At 36.7% G+C, this 17,031-nt stretch overlaps 1 pseudogene; it reads left to right on the forward strand.

Moving 5' to 3' along the window:
• The first annotated feature begins 15,479 nt into the window (after positions 1 to 15,479).
• Positions 15,480 to 17,031, forward strand: part of LOC132527798 (protein tyrosine phosphatase type IVA 1-like) — a 60,281-nt pseudogene continuing 58,729 nt past the window's right edge.

The following is a 17,031-nucleotide window of genomic DNA, read 5'->3' on the forward strand; positions in this document are numbered from 1 at the left end:
ATGATCTAGACAAGAATTGATGGGGACTTGATAAATAACGGTGGCTGTGAGGATGGAGGTAGGTGGACTGATTTGAGAGATATATAGGAGGTAGAACTGGCAAACCTGGTGATCATAGGCAGAGGTGAGAAAGGAAAAGGTGTCAGGAAAAATGCTGAGGGTTCTGACTTGGGCACTGAGGAGAAGGATAACACCATTTATTGATTGAGGTGGTGAACATTGAAGGGGAGAGATTTGGCCGACGTAGATAATAGTGGTTCTCTTATTTATGTGATGAGCTTGAGGGTCTGGGGAAATTCAAATGGAGATACCCAATAGGTTGTTGAATATTTAGGTGTATAGCTCAAAAGAGAGCTCTAGACTAATGATATAACTTTGAGAGTCGTTGACTTGTACGACTTGTAATTTTAGCGTAGAGACTGGATGAGATCCTGCAGAAGAGAAGGTAGAATGAGAGGAGAGTCTGCAGAGGAAAAAGAAAAGTTCCTCTGAGTAGCTTGTTTAAAATAAGAAGCTGAACAAATAGGAAAAGAAATAAGAAAAAAAGGTGAGCATCTAGAGTATATGCATATCCACTAAAGAAGCAGCACTCCAAAAAAAAAAAAAGAAAGTAAATAAAGGATAAAGGATGGGTCAACATCTTGTCTCTAATAATATTGCTTAATTTTACATTTATTGTCTCCAACATTCAGCATTCCCAAATAATAAATCAAACATACCAGAATTGTACATTCTTTTTTTTTTCCTGTGCAAGACGAAAATGTACCTGTTCGATGATAATATCATGACAGGAGAGCCCCAAAGAAAAATAGCTCCCATTTGGGAATCAGGGTATAATTGCAGCTCACTCCCATCTCTCCTGATAAAGCTCCTGTTGCTTATTTTGGGATACGTGTTGTGAGGGTGATGGGGGTGGAGTGAGTGGAGTCTAAGAGGAGGAAATCCTGAAAGATGACATAAAGTGTAAAAGGATTTAAGCTTTATAGAGCTTTGAAAAAGTGTACTCCCTGCAAAGGATGTATTGATTTGTTTCAACTATGCCTGAGGTGGTGATGGGCACCACACTAGCAATACGATTTCCATCATCACCTCCGACACTGGGGGTTTTATGGCTTTCCTTTAAATCTGTTTTTTGAGGCTCTGTTTTTATAATGCTCTTCCTCTAATTAACTTGGTTATTTTGAGGATGTAAAAGTCCGCTTTACTTGTCAGCTTTGGTACTTAATTTGGTGCCTAATTCCCACTTTCAGTGGCATCGGCAATCATCTTTAAAATGGCAATCACCAAAATGGATTCAGAGTGTCCACCTATTTCCTGTGTGCAGCTGAGGGGCCTAAAATGGCCTAGCTCAGGTCAGATCCAGTGTTGATTAAAACGTCAGTTATGCCTGCCTCATCCTATTAAGAAGTAAAATGCTTATTTTTACTTGTTTCTGGATATAAACATTTTAATGTACACTTTACCTACAACAAAAAGCAGCATAGTCTAGATATGCATTAAAATGGAATAGTGAGGCCTTGAAAACAAGAAGGAAAGAAACCTACAAATCTTCCTCCAAGGAATAAACTCAAATGAAAGCACTTTGATATAAAGCAGAAACTAACACACCATTGTAAAGCAATTATACTCCAATAAAGATGTTAAAAACAAAACAAAAAAAAACAATAGCTTTATTTTCAAAGAAAACCACTTTTAAAAGTCCTTTCACACTCATTACTTTGCTGCCTCACTACCAATCCTTTCAACCCCCACTTTACAGATGAAGAACTTGAAGTAGGTGGAGTAAGTGACTTAACAAGGTCAGAGCTAGAGAAGAGATCAAAAATAAAACCCAGGTCATCCATAGTCACGTGCCAGAAATCATTCTTTATTCCATGGAAATGGAGAACCGGTGATCTGCAATTCTGTTACGTAAGAAATGATTGGGAAATCATACACTTCCAAAGTGCATTGAAAGCCTCTGGATTACCATCCTTAGGAAACAATCTTGTCCAAATAAAGACACATTTAGCGTTTGTGTTTTTGCACTTGGTGTTCATTAATTAAAAATTTCTTAACAATTAGTATATTTCACAGGTGAAATTGAACTGTTCTGACAAGAACATTGATTAAATAGTGTAATAAGAGTCCTAGTTTAATTGTTTTCCTTTTCAAACAATGCAGTAAGCCAAACTTACTGTTTCTTTTCTGGTTTGTTTTGGTTTTATGAACTTATCTGATGTGAATATTCCAGGGTAGGCAATTTATCGAGTTCACAGTGAGCTCACTAACAGCCAGTATGATCAGGCCATCAAGATGGCTGTTCTCGTGTTCTCTGTACATCCTCTGCCTGACTAGTCCATGCTTCACCTACACCCTACTCACATCACTAGCCAATCCTCTTAATTATAGGGCTTAATCAGTAATTGCCTACAGGCTTGCCCCTGCCCCAGCTGCTGGTTTCTCTGGTAACTGACGAGCCAACCTGACCTCAATTCCCCATCTAACTAGTAGCCTCCTTCTTCCCCCTCGGTAGCGAAGGTGCTGCAATGTCCTGCCTGCCGTCTGCTGTCCGTGGCAGTGTCGGTGCAGGACTTTTGCTTCAAATGTGTAAGATTACTTATCCAATACATTGTGGGTGTCTCCAGGCTCTTTCTTCAGTCTCGCAGCTGGGAAGTTACAAGGTTTGCAGGCCTGCAGGGTGCAGCCAGACACTTTCACTGGAGCATATTTTAATGAACATCTTTTGGTAAGTGACAAACATTTTTTGTAGCTAGATGTGAAGGTTTTCTTTACACATATATGTAATTCACATGTAATATATATGCATATTCTTATATATAAATGTACATGTATTGGCAAATAAATTGATAAAGTGAATATATATATATATATAGAGAGAGAGAGAGAGAGAGAGAACAGAAACTCAAAAGATAGAAGATCCTGAAGCATTCTTCCTTTATTCTAAAAAGTTTCTAATTCTTCTAACGGGTCAGTCAGAGCTATTCTGGACCAAAACTGAATTGAAGAAAGTCTAATTGGATTCTATACTGAAATTGAGATATTTATTCATTTCCATGTGAAATAAGGTGTATGATATATTTTAGAGCAGCCTTTTCAACAAGACTTTGTAAGAGTTTTAATACTTAATTCAAAATAAATAGTTTAATAACTCTGAACTGCACTAAAGAGCAGTCCAAATTTCTGCTCATTTAAAAATCAATCCAAATTTATGCTCATTTGACTCATGGCTGACCAGGAATTTTTACATTAACTTGTCTCCCAAGCCTTCTATAATCCAGGAAAATGTTTCAAATTTAACTTAAGTTAAACACACTTGTATAATTGTGTTATTGCAATGTTTTATCAAGTCAAGCATAAGGTATATACTGCTAATAGTTAATGGTAGGAATATTCATACATTAAATATCTCATTTAATATATTTTATATTGAAGTTTATCAATCCTGTTTCCTCAGAAATATAATTTAATCTTGGTTTAAGATGACATAATATTCCTAGGTATTTTATTCTTTTTGATGTGATGGTAAATGGGATTGTTTCCTTAAATTCTCTTTCTCACCTTTCATTGTTAATGTATAGAAATGAAAGAGATTTCTGCATATTGATTTTGTATCCTGCAAATTTACCAAATTCATTGATGTGTTCTAGCAGTTCTCTGGTAGCATCTTTAGGATTTTCTATGTATAATATCATGTCATCTGCAAACTGTGATAGTTTTACTTCTTTTCTAATCTGGGTACATTTATTTCTTTTTCTTCTCTGATTGACTTCCAAAACTATGTTGAATAAAAGTGGCAACAGTGGACATTCTTGTCTTGCTCCTGATCTTAGAGGAAATGCTTTCAGCTCTTAACCATTGAGAAGGATGTTTAGCTGTGGGTTTGTCATATACGGCCTTTATTATGTTGAGATAGTTTCCCTTTATGCCCACTTTCTGGAGAGTTTTTAATCATAAATCGGTGTTGAATTTTGTCTAAAGCTTTTTCTGCATCTATTGAGATGACAATATGGTTTTTATTCTTCAGTTTGTTGATGTGGTGTATCACACTGATTGATGTGTGGATACTGAAGAATCCTTGCAACCCTGGGATAAATCCCACTTGATCATGGTGTATGATCCTTTTAATGTATTGTTGGATTTGGTTTGCTAGTATTTTGTTGAGGATTTTTGTGTCTATGTTCATCAGTGATATTGATCTGTAATTTTCTTTTTTGTGGTATTTTTGTCTGGTTTTGTTATCAGGGTGATGGTAGCCTCATAGAATGAGTTTAGGAGTATTCCTGCCTCTCCAACTTTTTGGAAGAATTTCAGAAGGGCAGGTGTTAACTCTTCTCTAAATGTTTGATAGAATTTGCCTGTGAAGTCATCTGGTCCTGGGCTTTTGTTTGTTGGGAATTTTTAAATTACAGTTTCAGTTTCAGTACTTGTGATTCTGCAATCCCACTCCCGGGCATATATTTGGAGAAAACCATAATTTGAAAAGATACATGCACCCCAATGTTCATTACAGCACTATTTACAATAGCCAAGACATGAAAGCAACCTAAATATCCATTGACAGAGGAATGGATAAAGAAGATGTGGTACCGTGGGCTATTAGCTATAAAAAAGAATGAAATAATGGTGCAAAATGGTGCCTTTTGCACCAACATGGATGGACCTAGAGATTAACATACTAAGTGAAGTAAGTCAGGCAGAGAAAGACAAATATCATATTACATCACTTATATGTGGAATCTAAAAAAAAAAATGATACAAATGAACTTATATACAAAACAGACTCACAGACTTCAAAAACACTTATGGGGCTTCCCTGGTGGCGCAGTGGTTGAGAGTCCGCCTGCCGATGCAGGGGACACGGGTTCGTGCCCCAGTCCAGGAAGATCCCACATGCCGTGGAGCGGCTAGGCCCGTGAGCCATGGCCGCTGAGCCTGTGCGTCCGGAGCCTGCGCGTCCGGAGCCTGTGCTCCACAACGGGAGAGGCCACAGCATTGAGAGGCCCGCGCACCGCAAAAACAAAACAAAACAAAAACACTTATGGTTACCAAAGGGGAAACATGGCGGGGAGGGATAAATTAGGAGTTTGGGATTAACATATACACACTACTATATATAAAATAGATAAATACACACTACTATATATAAAATAAATAATCAACAAGGACCTACTGTATAGCACAGGGAAATCTACTCAATAATCTGTAATAACCTAGATGGGAAAAGAATCTGAAAAAGAATGGATATATGTATATGTATAACCGAATCACTTAGCTGTACACCTGAAAGTAACACAACACTGTAAACCAGCTATACTCCAAAAAAAATTAAATTTAAAACATGTACATTAAAAAAAGATGATATAATAAATGTTATTTTAATACATGGACTTCTTTATTTCAATTTGGAGACTACCGCTTTGCCAGGTTATTGTTATCCTTATATTTCAGAATTTTTCTGGATATTCTTGTTATTTTTTCCATGTGAATTATAGAATATCTTGTCAATCTTCTCACCCCCAAAATTTATACTAGTGTTTTTTAGAGTCAATTTTATTGAAGGATAATTTACATAAATTGTACTCACTTAAATGAGCAGTTGAGTAAGTTTTGGTAAATATGTGTAACTGTATATTTCCTTTACCCCACAAAGTTCCCTAATGCTTCTTAACAGCAATTCTCCTAACCTGGCCCCAAGCAACCAGTGATCTGCTTCCTATCACTATAGATTAGAATTTCATGTAAATGGAATTCTACTATATGGACTCTTGTGTCTAGCTTATTTTATTCAGCATATTGGTTTTGGTAGCCATTCATGTTCTTGGTATAGAGTAGTTTGTTTCTTTTTATTGCTGAATATAACTCCATTATATAGGAGTACCACTTTTTTTAATCCATTCTGGAAGCACAAGGGAATTTTTTTCTGATTTTTCACAGTGAGAACCCATTGGGGTTCCTGGAGGTAAATCACATGAAAGTGTGGGGATCCCTTAAGAATGGGCCCCCTTGGAAATATCAACACTCAGACTACCCTACACTGAGCCTCCAGTAGTTCATCAGTTACAGTTTGAAGTGTTCCCACTGATAGGGGCTTCTGCTCTCTACACGTTGTGATTCTCTGTATCTGCTTGTCTGTCTCTCCAAATTTCAGAGCAGTAGTTTGTCTTGTGACCTCAGTTCTCTGATGGTTCTAAGAAGAGTTGTTGATATTCAGTTTGCTCAGTTTTTTTTTCTTGTTGTGAGGATAGGAATGACAACTTCTAAGGTCAGCTTGGAAGCTGGAAGTGCTCTTGCTATACATTTTTTTTTAGTAATTCACCTCCTTATTGAGTAAAAGAGTTCTTTATATTTTGTGGATAAAGGTCCTTTGTCAGATACATGGATTTCAACTACTTTCTCTTTTAGTTTTATTTTTTAATTGTTCATTGTTAGTATAGACCCCCCCCCAAAAAAAAGAAAAAGAAAAATGAAAAACCTCATCCATATGGAAAACTAATTTACGACAAAGGAACAAAGAGCATACAATGGAGAAAGGGCAGTCTTTTCAATAAATGGTGCTGGGAAAACTGGACAGTCACATGAAAAAGAGTAAAACTAGACCACTATCTTTTACAGCATACACAAAATTAATTCAAAATGGATTAAAGGTCTTGAATATAAGACCTGAAACCATAAAATTCCTAGAAAAAAAAGTAGGGTAACCTTATTGACATTGGTCTTAGTGATGCTTCTGTGGCTCTAACTTCAAAGGCAAGGGAAAAATAAACAAATGGGACTACATCAAACTCAAAAGCTTTGACACATCGGAGGAAACCGTTATCAAAATGAAAAGGCAACCTACTGAATTAGAGAAACTGCTTGCAAATCATATATCCAATAAGAGATTAATATCAAAATATATAAAGAACTCCTAAAACTCAATAACAAAAACCAAAACAACCCAATTAAAAGTGGGCAGGGCATCTGAATAGACATTTTTCAAAGAAGATATACAGATGGACAATAAACACATGAAAATATCTTCAACATCACTAATTATTAAATCAGAAACACCTCACACTTGTTAGAATGACTGTTATAAAAACACAAGAAATAACAAATGTTGGAAAGGATGTGGAGAAAAGGGCACCCTCATATGCTGTTGGTAGGACTATAAATTGGTGCAGGCACTGTGGAAAGCAGTATGGAGATTCCTCAAACAATTAAGAATAGAAATACCATATGACCCAGACATTCCACTTCAGGGCATTTATCCAAAGAACACAAAACATTAATTTGAAAAGATATATACAGCATTATTTGCAATACCTAAGATAAGGAAACAACCTAAGTGTCTATGGATAGATGAGTGAATAAAGAGGATATGGTATATATACAGTGGAATACTACTCAGCCCTGTAAAAGAATAAAATCCTTCCACTTGGGACAACATGGATGCAGGTATTATGCTAAGTGAAATAAGTCAGAGAGAGAAAGACAAATACTGTATGATTTCACTCATAGGTGGAATCTAAATAAACAAAACAAACAAACAAAATAAACTATAGATACAGAACAGATTGCTGGTTATCAGAGGGCCAGTGGGTTAGCGTCTTGGGGAATTGGTGAAAAATTGGTGAAGGAGGTCAACTGTATTGTAATGGATGGTAACTAGACTTACAGTGATCATTTTGTAGTGTATACAGATGTCCAATTACAATGCTATACACCTGAAACTTAAAGAATAAAAAACCCTGATTTTTGTATGTTGACCTACTATCCTGAAAACTTGCTATATTATTAATTCTAATAGCATTTTTGTAGATCCTTTAGAATTGTTTATATACACAATCATGTTGTCTGCAAATACTGTTTTACTTATTTTTTGCTATCTATAGGTATTTTATTTCTTTTTCTTGACTTGTTGCACTGTCTAGAACTTAGTCTACAGTGTTGACAGCATGAGAGCATACATGTTTGCCCCATTCCCAGTCTTAAGAAGGAGAGTTTCTCTTTCACTATTAACTACCAAGTTTGCATGGATGTCCTTTATCAGGCTGAGTGTTCCCTTTTATTTCTAGTTTTATGAAAGTATGGGTTTCAATTTTGACTAATACTATTTTTCCAATAATTTTGTTTCCTTGATGAATTGACACTTTATCATTATGAAATGTCACTTTATTTTGTGTTGTAGTATTCTTTGTTCTGTAGTCCTCTTTGGTATTGATATAATGACTCCAATTTTCTTATGTGTTTTTATGATCTATCTTTTTTATCTTTTACTCTTAAGCTCTATATTTATTTATATTTAAAATGTTTCATGTAGATAGCATATTTGAGTCTTTTTATATCCTTTATGGCAATCTCTATCTTTTAATTTGAGTGTTCAGAATATTTATATTTAATGTAATCACTTACATGGCTAGGTTTTAAGTCTATTATCTTGATATTTTTTCTATTTGCCCCATATCCTTCATTTTATTTTTCCTCTTTTCGTATGTTATTTTGGATTAAGTTAGTATCTCTTAGTATTTCACTTTCTCTCATTTTGGTTTATTAGCTATACCTATATCCATTAAATTAGTGGTTGCTCTGGTGTTTAAAATATGCATATTCAGCTTATCATGATGTATTTTCAAAGAATAATATACCATTTCCCAAATAATACATGGAATTTAGAGCAGTATGTTACCCTTTACCCCTCTTATTCTTTGCAGTTTCTTTTCATACCTTTTACTTCTACATATGGTTATATAGCCAAAATACAGTGATAATATTTTTTTGCTTTCACAGTTATCTTTTAAAGAAACTTAGAAAGGAGAAAAATTGGGGGTTTTTAAAATTTTTTTTAATTTTTTTTAAAAAATTTACTTTTGGCTGCGTTGGGTCTTCATTGCTGTGCGCAGGCTTTCTCTAGTTGCGGCGAGTGGGGGCTACTCTTCGTTGCCATGCACGGGCTTCTCATTGCGGTGGCTTCTCTTGTTGGATAGCATGGGCTCTACATGTGCGGGCTTCAGTAGTTGTGGCATGCAGGCTCTAGAGCGCAGGGTCAGTAGTTGTGGTGCACGGGCTTAGTTGCTCCGTGGCATGTGGGATCTTCCCGGACCAGGGCTCAAACCCATGTGCCTGCATTGGCAGGTGGATTCTTAAGCACTGCGCCACCAGGGAAGCCCCACTGTGCTACATATCCTATACCAACTATTCCAAAATGTCTAGAAGCACAAGTCTCCCTGTTACTCTTTTATTTCTATCTATTTAAATTGAAAAAAAAATTCCCCAAATATGTTTAATTTTTAATTCATATTAGGATGTATAAATATGAAAGAAAAACACTGTGCAGCTGGAAACAATTTGTATGTCTATTCATAAATATAGCTTTATGTATTAAAATATTTTGTATTATGTATACATGCCAGTTACCTTTCATTAACAAATACAAAACCAAAGGTGACCAAATATTTGAGGAAAATAAATAGAACAAAAGTTATATAACATGAAGTAACAAAAAAATGCCCCTGAAAAAATTAGAGATTACTACAAGAAAGAAAAATAATTCTAATTGGTATCCTCACAGTGATTTGAAATGATACTGCATTTGTAAAATAAGAACTGACTGATCTGAACTGACTGATCTGAAAAAGAAGTTATCAGAAAACAAAACAACAACAAAAATTTTTGAAATTAAAATATTGGGAAAAAATTCAACATGCGGGATTAAAAAGTACAGATGAACTGCTCTAAGGATTATTTCAGCATCCTATTAATGCCAACCACCTAGTAAATATGGCAAAATGGTCACAACAGGAGACAGATTTAGTGGTCAGCTCAGCTCAATGTAAAAGTATTATCATCTTTATTACTATGAAAATAATTACAAAATTCTCTCAGCTGTCCAAAGCATCATTTTGGTAAAGAAAGGACAACACATTGCAAGGTATTATGAATAATAAAGTTTTCTCCTTAAAACCATGCTTATGCTATATTTCCTAGCTGTGCATGCTTTGAACTGTTTCTAATTCCATTGTCCTGGTTAGAAAAGAGAAGTCTTTCAATATTTAATTAACACGAGGAAAGTATTAGAATCCACTTAAGACAAAGGAAAATAAGCTAGAGTTCCTTATCTTGACCAGCATTGCTACATCATGAATCAGAAATTCATATTAACCTTTATTTAATTGCCTGTACTTTTAGGAGTAAAATTGAATAGCAGAACTGAAAATTTTGCTTGTATATGATACAATTATAAAATTAGAGTCAGTACATTCATAAATAATTGTTTGAAGGTTGACAAGAGATACAATAAATGAATTTGATTGTCTGGACCAAATTATTGAGCATGGAAAGTTTGCTTTGCATAAAAGTAACTTACATAAACAAAGCACTGATGAATGGTTAACACCAGGCTGATGTTTACACTAAATCAAATAAGTTGGGCTACTGTAGACACAAGCTAATACAGTAGAACAGGCTTTGTTTCTTTAGGGTAATTGGTATAAGAATGTTTATTATGTTAAGTATGACTGACAGTTACTTTTTATGAATCATAGTAATGAGCTTAAGTCATCAAAATGTCTCAGATAATCAACATTATCATCTAGCGTTTTGTATATCCAAGATATTTGCAGTCAACATGTTTTTCTTTCAAATTACTGTTCAGGGCATTCTTGTGTTTTTGTCCGATCTCGTTACTGCTGGTTTCCAATATACATGATGTTATTTTGCACAAGTTTGTTTATAAGCTAAGGGTTTGAAATGATAAACAACGTTAAAATGGTGACTTTATTCAAGAGTTTTCTCACCACCATTGTGAAAATAATATGGTTGAATACTAAAAATGTTATTCTCTTTCTCTTTGGGATATTCAAGACTAGTGCCGAGCTCTTCTAGAAAGAGTGGCAGTCATGTACTCTCTTATTTCTATTGATCCCAATTATCGAGTTATTTTTATTTTAAAAGATGTTCTAAATTGCCTTTCTAACCAAACAATGGAATATCTGGCATCAATGCCAAATATATGTCAGGTTGACTATAGGTTTGTGAGGAAGCAACAGTCCTTACGATTATCCTTGAAACATGGACACAGTTATTTGGAATGTTGTAAATTAAAAGAAATGTGCTTTTTTTAAAAAAACAACTTTAATTCCTTGGAGAAGGGAAGTTGAAAGACATGATCTGCAAAGAGAGAAGCTGTAAACCAGGTAGTTGCTGGGAGTAATCCCTTCAAGCCACAGCCTAGGATGCTAGCTTCCTCTGCAAGAAGTCTGGCTTCTGGCCAATGTCCGTCTTTTCAGTCTTTTCTACAAAACTTCATCTCTCTACCCTGAATTTCCTCATATTTTCCTTGTCCTCAATCCCTCTCGTCTCCCTTCCCTGAAAAGTTATGTTAAACAAAATCAAATAAGACTATCACTATGTCAGCAAGTTAAGTTTATAAATTAAATAAATATTTATTTTCTTCTGAAGCAAAAACCTGAAAGCATAAATTACTTCCTCAAGTCTTTTCATTCTCTGCTTTGTTCTCAAAATCTTTTAAATGTCACAGACACTGAGCTGATTATCTCTATGTCCTCTCCTCTTCTCATTCCCTCCACTTCTCTCCAATCTGGTATATTTGCTTATGGTGTCTGTCCCTATTTGCATAGCATGGTGCCCATGTCACCATTGGAAAGACTGAAAATTGGACGACCAACCCATCGGAGCTAACCAACATCTTTTACTATCTCAGGTATTTAATAGTTAGTGCATATTGTGCTGGCTAATCACAATAGAGGAGTCTGAAGTAATCCAGGATCTCCACTTGGGAATAGTCAGAGAGGCAGGTTAAGAAGCATAAGAAGCTTAAGTTCAAATCCACAGGGAAATAGAGCATAGGGTGGGAGAGCCCATAGTGATTTCAGGCTGTTAGAGAGATAGGTCCAAATTTCCACATTTTAAATATGTGGGGGGGCACGTCTGTGTCATTTCAAATAACTAGAGTGCTTCTACATAAAACACCAAACTAGGTGTTATGGAGGACAAGAAGAGAAAAGGAATATGGAATCTTTATCTATGAAGTGCATGCTGTGTAGTTGAAACATTGAGATGTTTAGTCAAATGGTGTAATACAATATAAGAACATGTCAAACAAAATACTACTAATTTTCTATGGTTTTAATAAGAATAGAATTTTATCTGGATAGCAACTGTTTTATATTACATATCTCCACTGATTACAGAGTAAGAAAAAGTGAACATAAATTTAAGCCAATGGGTTTGATTATAAGGAGTATGTCATGAACAAAAGACGGTGACTTTTTTTTTAAACAAAATAACAGTGGCTCTGCTTTCATAATGGAAATTGGGAAATACTATTTCATGGTTCCTTTCAGTCCTATGTTTTAGATAATAATAACTATTAATTATTTTCATTCTCATCAGCATTTTTATTTATAGATGTATTTTATCAGCATATTTCCACAGTAACAAATATACTGGCAATTGAAATGCATTAGTTAACCATGTTATCTTTCTTTAGTGTTTTTAACTTGTAAAGGGATTAAGTACTATGTTACAAAGCAATAAACTACGAAGTATAAGAGTCATAATTAGCATTATGATAAAATAAAATGATTAGACAATATAAATGCAAAATATATATAAATGCAAAATATATATATAAATGCAAAATATAATATAAATGCAAAAATATAGATGCAAAATATAAATGCAAAAATATAGATGGTCCATAGTCCATGTAAGTGGCAAATTTGTATTTCTTTTATGTGATCAAATAGTTAAGCAATCATGTTTCCCCTATATCTCTCTCTCTCTCACACCCACTCACACAACACAATTTTGAAAGCAAAACATCAAGAGCTAGCAACCATAAGAAGTTTGCAATCATTTTATTTTTTTCAGATAGACATATCTAATTCTCCCATAACCTGTTCATTTTAATGTATAGATTTTATGTATTTATATTTCTGTTACATTCCAGTAGGTAGATGTTGAAATCTAAGAGACAAACACCCCTGTCTTTAGGTTGGCCAAGTAGATTTATGCTTAGCTCTGATTTTACTTCCACACTGAATTCTGATTTCAAAATATAGCTAGGAATAAAAATGATCTAGTTTTGACATAATATTCTAATGGTATAAATTGAGACCAATATGAGGAAAACAAACTTTGGTCTGAGTATCTATGTTTCTTGATAAATCCAGGTAACTCCAATCAATGTTTCTCTAAATTCTGACCCTCTCCTAAATGCAAACCTCCAGTTTAGTCTTAGAGTCAAAATATAAAAATAGAGAGACGAACTCGTGGTGAGGCACAGCATACAGTGCTATTGTGGTTTTCAGTATGGTTAGAACACAGTTTCTATTTATTAGAGACCTAGTACTTACACTGAAATTTTTTTGAGCAAAACTCTGGACCAATGTCAAGGAAACAGGCTAAATCAGGAAATAAAAGAGTGGGAGTCAAGACTGGCATCATGTGGGATGCAATGCAGAAACAGAACTATCAGATAAACACACATATCAAAGAAAAAATGAGTCATGATGACTGGGGTGAGCAATTTTCTGAGAACCAAACAAATTATAAATAAAAAAAAAAACAAAGCTAGCTAGAAAACTGACTCAAATAACAGTATTAAGATGAGGTACTCAAATAAGGCAGTCGTTCTGGCTTGAGTTATGTGCTTTTATCCCTATTACTCAGAACTGCATTGTCCAATATGATAGCTACTACCCTTGTGTGATTATTTAAATTTAAGTAATACTTAAAGGTCCAGGTCTTCAGTGTCACTAGCCACATTTTAAGTGCTTGGTAACCGTATGTGGCTAGTAGCTCCTTTATTGGGTAGCAGGGGTGTAAAACTTTTCCATCATTGCATAAAGTTCTCTTAGATAGCACTGACCTAGAAAGATGAATCGATCCTATCACCAAATCTAAATGGTTATAAAGAAAAAACTCTACTAGACTCGTCCTCTTCTTGTAAATAGTCATAAAACTGAACAAAATATATGAAGCAATAGCATTCGGGCACTGTACAACAGGCAGTACAAAAGTGCAATCCATGAGAGCTGAGAAACTGAAGGTGAGATCTGTAATCAGAGCAGCTACCTACCTGGACATCATATTCTGACCACAGCACACTGAGCCAGAGTACAGCATGGAAGTCATGCTGAATTTAGGAGTCAGATATCAAGACCGCCTGGCAACTTAAGTCATTGGAATATGTGGGGAAAGACATTGGAGATTAGGCAATTGTGTAGAGGGTTTCCCAGTGGGTTCTTGGCAGTGGGGCGAACTGTGCATGGGCAGGGCAAGACAGCATGGGGCTTACTGGATTACAGCTGGTATGGAATTGAGCTCAGCCAGGGTGTAGAAAACTTGTAAACATTCTTCTAACATGGTGGACATTCAGCTGAGACATCAGAAACCCCTATCTTTAAAACAAACAACAACAAAAAGGACCTACTCTAGATCTGCCCTAATAAAGGCTAAAACCCTGCCCTGGCCACATATACAGGGGAGGCAGTGTTTAAATATTGAGTCCTATCAAGTTAGAAGGGCTTGGGAAATGTGGTAAGCTTCTTAGAGATCCCCACTAACATGTAAAACAGCATACACAAGTTCATGATGTTCAGCCAGGAACTGAACATTGAATTAGAACAATAATCACTTTCCAGGGGAAGATAACAGACTTCAGAGTTTCTAAAAATGTCTCATTTACAGGGTCAAGTACAAAAGAAAATATTAGTAGACATTTAAGAAATAGAAAACTATGACTTAGAGTCAATAGAATAAAAAGTAGTCTATAGGAACTGACGCACAGTGACTCAGATGTTGGATTAATCAGGCAAAGACTTTAAAGCAGGCTATGATAAACAAATAGGTTCAAAGAATTAAAGACAAAGATGTTTAAAGGATTAAGGGGAAGAAGTAAGTCTTTCCTCAGGGTGTGCTGGCAGCTATCACCCTGGTAAGGGGTGGGGTTGGAGATGAAGGGGCTAGAGCTGACGCCAGGTGCGGGGCAGGACTTCCTCTCTGTGGCCATCACCACCCTATTGGTGGGGAGGCCTAATCCCAGGTTTCTGGAGCAGAAGCCCTAAGGGTCAGGCCAGAACTGGCTTTGTTCCCTCTAAGTGTCTGTTTTGCCCTCTCCCTGAACCCGGTGGGAAGTACTAAAGCACTGGGGCCTGTGCAGGCTTCGGCTCAAGTCAGTCACAGGCTGAGGTCCAATGCGCGGCCCGGGCAGCCTCAGGTGCAAGTCCCCTTTGTCCCTCACAGCCCATCACTGCCCTCGGCTTCCGCCACCTCTGCCCTGTCGTGGAACCGCCCGCGGGGCAGGTGGGACCCATGTGGGCTCTCGGCATGTACTGGGGATGGGTGAGCTGTGGTGGAGGGGCGCTGTCAGAGGTCTGGGCTGCTTCCGAGGCGCTGCTTGAATAAGCGTCAACAATGGCTACAGCCGCCCACCCAGCCTCTGCCCCAGGACAGGGTTACCTCTGCATCCCATGGTCAAGTCTTTGACCCATGGTCAAGCCAGTCCCATGGGCATGGCTACCAAGATCCAGTACTGCACTGTGGCGTACAGTGAGCGGAGCCGGAGTGTTTGCTTGGCACAGCCTGTGGCACTCAGTGAGTCAGTTGTGGGAAACCCTGCAACCGCAAGCATAGACTTCTCTCTGCCCTGCCTGGGAGCAAACCAGCGAGCGCCAGTCCAGGCTTCTTACAGCCCTTCTGTTAGTCACAGTGGTCCTCCAACCAGCCAAGGAGGCTTGTCTCTCCCTCCTGGGACCCCAGGACGGCAGCACTCAACCTGCGGCTTGAAATGCTCACTCCTCAGGTTATGTGTCCACCCGTATAATCTCCCTTTTTCTCTGAGTCCCCTCCCAGGGGCACAGGGCCCAAATGGATTGCTTTTCTCCTCTTCTAACCCAATTACCTGTGGATCTTTCTTAAAGCTTTGGTCTTACAGAAGTCCTTCTGCCAGTTTCCAGTTAGTTTTCGGTGAGAATTGTTCTACACGTAGATGTATTTTTGATATGTTCATGGGCAGAGGTGAGCTCCATGCCCTCTTACTCTGCCACCTTGATCAGAATCCCCCTGTTGTACTTATTTAAACTATATTTTGTGTAATTCAGTGTCGTTTGGGCACGATAAAAAAACACCCATTTATTTCTTGACTCATCATTTAGTCATTACTTGGAATTGCTGTTTTTACAACAATTTTCCTGTAATTTTATCTAAATGCTTGTACTTGCCGTTATTTGAAATCTTTGGGGTTGTTTTTATCATACAGATCTCTACAGTGAAAGCTGCCACTTGAATCCCACTGGCAGTTCAAATTTTATTTATTCAAAATTGTATAAATGTACTCTTCTTTCCACATCATCATCTCTCTGAAATCCCCACAGTCCCTAGCATCCCATGTCCAGTCAGTCTCTGTTACATTCCTCAAAACTGGTTTGTCCTTTCTTGTCCCATTTCATTAATTCAGACCCCATTTTTATCTGGACCCTAACTATCATAATGGTATTACTTCCAATCTATTAATTTTCATACTGTTTTATTTCTTTGTTTCAGGATGCACCCCCCTAATGCCCACCTTAATCATTACAGAAGGCAACAATCTCTTTTACTAGGTATCCTTTGAGACTGGGTGTTATAGATACTGTTATTTGGAATCCACGTCACAATGTGTGATATATAGTAGGGAAAGAGAGGCCATTCCCATTTCTCCAAGGTACATGGCATGGCTCCAGCATTCTGAATGCTTCAGGGAATGCTTCGTTATTTCATCAATTGAAAGATTTTGAAGGCTTAGAAATAACCAGTGTACGAATACCCTAGTGAATAAGGAAATAGATTTCCCCAATATCTGTGATGGTGATTAGGCAACAGTGAGATCTGTCTTAGGGTGGATTTTTAGGTGGTGAACATTTAGGATTATCCCCTTCTCTACCATCAGTCCTCACTTAATGGAACTGTCTTCCAACGATTACAGGCATAGCTAGTTTTATTGTGCTTCACTTTATTGTGCTTCATAGATGTGACATTTTTTTC

This window comes from Lagenorhynchus albirostris, chromosome 1 (assembly GCF_949774975.1).
Source record: "Lagenorhynchus albirostris chromosome 1, mLagAlb1.1, whole genome shotgun sequence".
NCBI classification, from domain to species: domain Eukaryota; kingdom Metazoa; phylum Chordata; class Mammalia; order Artiodactyla; family Delphinidae; genus Lagenorhynchus; species Lagenorhynchus albirostris.